At 50.9% G+C, this 5998-nt stretch overlaps 1 pseudogene; it reads right to left on the bottom strand.

Moving 5' to 3' along the window:
* Positions 1-1994: 1994 nt before the first annotated feature.
* Positions 1995-4932, bottom strand: LOC135511232 (uncharacterized; annotated as a pseudogene).
* Positions 4933-5998: the final 1066 nt, after the last annotated feature.

Here is a 5998-nt window from a genome sequence, read left to right as displayed (position 1 = left end):
GTACTAGACACTGTGTCCTGTGGGAGATACAAGAGACACGCCTTTTCATTCCACTGATCACATCACGACCCCCAGTACAACTTCCTAACCTCCACCCACCTCCCTCGCAAGGCCTCTAAGTGCAGAATAAAAGCTCTCTGTGTGTGTGTGTGTGTGTGTGTGTGTGTGTCAGCGTGGGGATTCTAACAGAGGAAGTGGATGAAATATTAACCAACAGTAAAAGCAGAAAGCTTCTGAAATGCTGAGGCAATCTGTCCTGTTGTATTACAGCTGGCTGGAAATAGGCCATCGAAATGACACGCACTTTCCCATTGCCCACATGTTCCAGATATCCTGGTTAGAGGACTCACAGGACTGCTGTTTATTACGAGCAGGATTTCTGGACACCTGGGGACATCTTGGGGAAAGTTAATGGAATAGTAGAGCTACTACGAGTTAGCTAAAACGGAGTGCTACAATATACTGTATCATATTAATAAAGTTACTTCGAAGTCCTGGAATGTGATCATATACTGTATCATATTAATAAAGTTATTTTAAAGTCCTGGAATGTGATCATATACTGTATCATATTAATAAAGTTACTTTGAAGTCCTGGAATGTGATCATATAGTGTAAAATATGAATAAAGTTATTTTAAAGTCCTGGAATGTGATCATATATAAGATATATAAGATAAATAAAGTTATTTCTTGCCACAGTGTTTGTTGTTGTTGTTGTATTTTACCCCCTCCCCCAATTTCGTGATATCCAATTGCAATCTTGTCTCATCGCTGCAAATCCCCAACGGGCTCGGGAGAGGCGATGGTCGAGCGTTCTCCGAAACGTGACTCACTAAACCGTACTCCTTAAACACCCTCCCCGCTTAACCCAGGGAGCCAGACGCACCAACGTGTCGGAGGACACACCGTTCAACTGGCGATCAAAGTCAGCCTGCAGGCACCCGGCCCGAGGAGTCGCGAGAGCGCGATGAGCCAAGTAGAGCCCCCACCGGCCAAACCCTCCTCTAACCCAGACGACACTGGGCCAATTGTGCGCCGCTCTATGGGACTCCAGGTCACGGCTGGTTGTGACACAGCCTGGGATCGAACCCGGGTCTGTGGTGGCGCTTCAAGCACTCGTGAAGCCCTATACTACAGGGTTCTTGCTCCATTCCTATACAGTACTAATACAGTGTATTCCATTGTGTCACAGTAAAATGTACAATTAATGTATTTATGTTAGTGTTAGTCTAAACTATTATACAAAATACCACCTATGATCTCCTCAGTGAAAACAGCTGATGTGAATATATATTGAGTCTCTCCTCAGTGAAAACAGCTGATGTGAATATATATTGAGTCTCTCCTCAGTGAAAACAGCTGATGTGAATATATATTGAGTCTCTCCTCAGTGAAAACAGCTGATGTGAATATATATTGAGTCTCTCCTCAGTGAAAACAGCTGATATGAATGTATATTGAGTCTCTCCTCAGTGAAAACAGCTGATGTGAATATATATTGAGTCTCTCCTCAGTGAAAACAGCTGATGTGAATATATATTGAGTCTCTCCTCAGTGAAAACAGCTGATATGAATATATATTGAGTCTCTCCTCAGTGAAAACAGCTGATGTCGATAAACAGCGTATTGTAGCTACTCTCAGACATACTTGAGAATCATATAACCGTATGGCCTTTTTCCCGTTTTAGCTACAAACTCATCTTCTTCGTTCAATGATACAGTGATACAGTATAGGTCATGGTCCGTGTCCCAAAATGCCCCCCCACCCCCTTATTCCCTGTATGGGCTCTGGTCAAAAGTAGCACACTATAGGGTGTAACAGAGTGCCTTCTGGGACATAACCTTGCTGTTCGTGTGTGGCTACTGTCTTGGCTAACAGCAGATAGGTGTTATCACAACAAAGCGTGACAGTTGTCCATAGTTTGGGGGGGGTTGTGTCCTTGTGCTACCAACAGTTGACGGATTGAACATCTCTGAGAACGACTCCAAGATACAACTGTAGAAAATGTATCCTCGTTCTTCTTCTTCTTCTTCTTCTCCTCGTAATCAGATTCCAGGAACAGGTTTGCTGTTCCAGGATGTTCTAGATTAGAACCAGTGGGAGGCTGCCGAGGGGGAGGAGCATCATAATAATGGAGGCTGCCGAGGGGGAGGAGCATCATAATAATGGAGGCTGGGAAAGAGTCAATGGAATGATAGCAAACAACATGGAAACCATGGAAACCAGGTGTTTGGTGTATTTTATACCATTCCACTAACTCCGCTCCAGTCGTAACCACGAGCCCGTTCCCCCCAATTAGAGGGCCACCAACCTCCTGTGACTATAATGTTGTTCTAGAATATCCATCCGTGAACATTCTGGAATGCCCACGAACATTCCTGAAAATTCTCTCACTTCCTGGCGGGTGATGTTCTAGAACGGATCTACAATCTAGATTTAGAACGTTCTAGAATGTTTCGTCTGTAAACATTCCAAACATTCCGAGGTCCTATCACATCCCGGCGGGCGATGCGGGAGGTTTCCTGCAGCATCCCGGTCGGCATATTGACCGGAAAACGCTCCTCTTCTTCTTCTTCTCCTTCCACTTCTTCGCTCCGGAGAGGGAACCTCCAGGGAGACAGACTTCCGTAGTGTTCCGATGCGTTTCTCGTGCTCTCGGATCTTACACTGCAGGTGTGACTGGATGGCGAACCCCAGACTCTCTAGATCCACCGACGCGCCGTACACCTCCCAGGTCATCCCTTGTTCGTCCCAAACCACGTTCTGCACCGGCCCAGAGTCCTTCCTCTCCTGTTCGGGGTCACCAGCTCGTTCTGGATTCTCCGCAGTCAGTTTGGTGGTACTCTTCCCTGGGTCTGGCTGGAACAGGTCCGATCCAGTCTGGTTCCATTCCAACCCCGGTTTCTGTTTGTCTCTGCCTGAGCCTGGTTTGCGTCTGTGGGTCCTGTAAGAGGAGGAGTGGGAAGGAGAGGAGTGGGTTCTGTGTTTGTGGCTAGTCTTGGTACCTGAATTGTCTGTCTGTCTGGTTTTAGCTTTGCTGTGGGTCTCAGATGGTTTCTGCTGCTTGTCGTTGGTGACACTGGTCGGCAGCTCCTCATTGGTGGTCGGCAGCTTATCTTTACTGCTCGGGTGCTCTGATTGGCTGCAGAGCTCGATATCTATCTGACAGATGTGTTGGAATGGGGCTAGGCCAATAGGAATGCAGCACAGGGGCGGGGCTACTGCATTCAGTCCCGCCTCCTGGTTCTGCGGTGTGACCAACCTTGACTGACAGCTCTGTAAACCAATCAAAGGCCCCAGTTCTCCATTTAACCCCTGACCTCTGACCTGCTGGTCCATGCAGAGGTCACAGACAAGGATACTCCCCCTCTGAACCCCAGCTGTCAGCCCATTGGAATGTGAGTCTGTGTCTCTCTGTCCATCACTAGCAACCCCTTCCTGTTTCCCTGCGTTGCCACGGTGAGTGCGTAGTGACAGGGTGAGCAGGCGGGGGCTGGTAGTGGCGGAGCGGTCACACACCTCCACTACAGCCTGAACCCCACCTCCCTCCGGGCCTCACCCCAGGAACGCATCACCTCGCTGGGGTTAGTCATGGTGCCGGCCTCTTTACGCACTCTGGAGCTCCAGGTCCCTGGAGGCTGGTGTTTATCCTTCTCCTCCTTTCTTCCCATTTCTTTCTTCCCCTTCTCCGTTGCCCTTGACGACGCTTCATTGTTGTTGCCGCCGGTGACGGCGATGACATTTCTATCTCCCATGTGACTCGGGTCTCCCAGCGGGACTCCAGGTGGTTTGGTCTCCCACAGCAACCGGCCTGCGCAATCGTCATCCCGGCGATACTCTGGGGGATGGACGTCCCTCTCCAGGGCCTCGCACGTTGCCGCCGTGTCACTCTGCTGCATGGCCTTCTGGGATAGCGTAGGTCCTGCGGACATTCCCCCTCCTGACAGACAGGTGACTCTCTGTGATGTCATCGTCCCCGTCGACGACCCCTCTGAGACTTTGGCGGCCATTTTGGATTCCAATTGGCGAGCTGCGTTTTCTAGAGTCGTCTCTGTGTTGTCCGTTGCCGTGGCAAAGGGGTCAGGGTCAGGAATGGAGAATTATGGGGTGTGTTGCCCTTGACCCCTAGTGATCCCATCGACAGGTCAGAGTCCGAAGCTCGTCCCCTGTGATGATGTCAGAGGTGGTTGATGTGAGCATCACGTCAACGGTGGTTCTACATTTGGGGCTTGAGGTGGCCAGAGGGGCGGGTGGTGGAGCAGGACCTTTAGAACTATAACCCTTCTGATTATCCTTAGAACCCTGCATGGTTCTGGAAGCCGAGGGCTTGGAGCTCACCGCAGACAAGTGATGGGTTCTGGAGTGTTCTACTTTGGAGCTGGCATCCCAGGTGTGTTCTGTTCGGTGTGTGTGTGTTTTAGGGCTCGTGGTGTGTTTGATGTTGGGAGACCTCAGCCTTCGGTCGCTGCTAGTAGTGGTCGTGTGTATGGTGTGTGTGGTGTGTGAGGAGTGTGTGTGCGTGTGTGTGTCCGTCTTCAGGGGGAGAGCCATAGGGATCCTGCTTTTCTTAGCTTCCTCTCTCTCAGGCGTTGTTAGTGGTTTTAATACCCCTCCTCCTCTCCCTCCTCCGCTCACATCTATACTCCCTCCTTTACTCTGCGATGATCCCTCCTTTCCCGTGCAATCAGCCCTCAGACAGGAAGGGGAGGTGCCACTACCAAGTCCTCCATTCAACTTCCTGGTATCCGCGGCGACATGGGGGGAGGCCTCACCTGGCGACAGTTGGAGATTGAGTTTAGGCTCCACCCCCCGGTTGGTGTTGGGTTCTGTGTTGCCGAGGACGTCAACAAGCATAGCCACACCTCCTGCGCGGGGCGACTCCATCTGTGCGACCACCGTCCTCCGCTTGGAATCCGGGGGCGTTTCCATGGCAATGCGGTTGTCTTCTAGAACCCCTCAGGTACAGTTAGAAGTGAATTGATTGGTTGTTGGAGTCAATGGTTGAGCTTCACATTGATAGCCTGGTGGAGAATGACCAAATGTATATTATAGTCATTAGGCTTACTTGAATTGCAGTACAATAAATGTGTTATTGGAAAATAGATATGATTTCTCTCAACACACATTTTGAATATTTGCTTGGAAAAAAACAGTGTCAGGATTCTACATTTGTTGTCACTGATGATACTCTGAAGTACAGATGTGACGAAACTAAATATCCCCCACCTTCTTATCTCCTGTCCTCTCACCTCCCTTCATCTCCTCTCCTTTCCCTTCCCTTCCTCTCCTGTCCTCTCCTCTCCCCTCATCTCCTCCCCTCCCTTCTTCTCCTTTCTTCTCCTCCCCTCATCTCCTCACCTCCCCCATCTCCTCCCCTCCCTTCCTCTCCCCTCACCTCTCCTTTCCCTTCTCCTCCGTTCCTCTCCCCTCATCTCCTCCCCCTCCCCTCCTCTCCCCTCACCTCTCCTTTCCCTTCTCCTCCCTTCCTCTCCCCCTCACCTCCCCTCATCTCCTTTCCTTTCCCCTTTTTTTTAACCCTTCCTCTCCCCTCACCTCCCCTCATCTCCTCCCCTCCCTTCTTCTCCTGTCCTCTCCCCTCACCTCCCCTCATCTCCTCCCCTCCCTTCTTCTCCTCTCCTCTCCTCTCCCCTTCTCACTTCTCTCCCCTGCCCTGCCCTCATCTCCTCTCCTTTCCCCTCTTCTCCTATCCCCTCCCCTCCCTTCCTCTCCTGTCCTCTCCCCTCACCTCCTCTCCTTTCCCCTCCCATCTTCTCCTATCCCCTCCAGCCCTCTACTCTCCTCTCCTCTCCCCTCATCTCATCTCTCCCCTGCCCTGCCCTCATCTCCTCTCCTTTCCCCTCACCTACCCTCATCTCCTTTCCCCTCTTCTCCTTTCCCCTCCCTCCCTTTCTCTCCTGTCCTCTCCACTCACCTCCTCTCCTTTCCCCTCCCATCTTCTCCTATCCCCTCCAGCCCTCTCCTCTCCCCTCATCTC

This window comes from Oncorhynchus masou, chromosome 23 (genome assembly GCF_036934945.1).
Source record: "Oncorhynchus masou masou isolate Uvic2021 chromosome 23, UVic_Omas_1.1, whole genome shotgun sequence".
NCBI lineage: Eukaryota > Metazoa > Chordata > Actinopteri > Salmoniformes > Salmonidae > Oncorhynchus > Oncorhynchus masou.
Note: the sequence above shows the minus strand (reverse complement) of the source record. Positions and strands in the feature narration are given on the sequence as shown.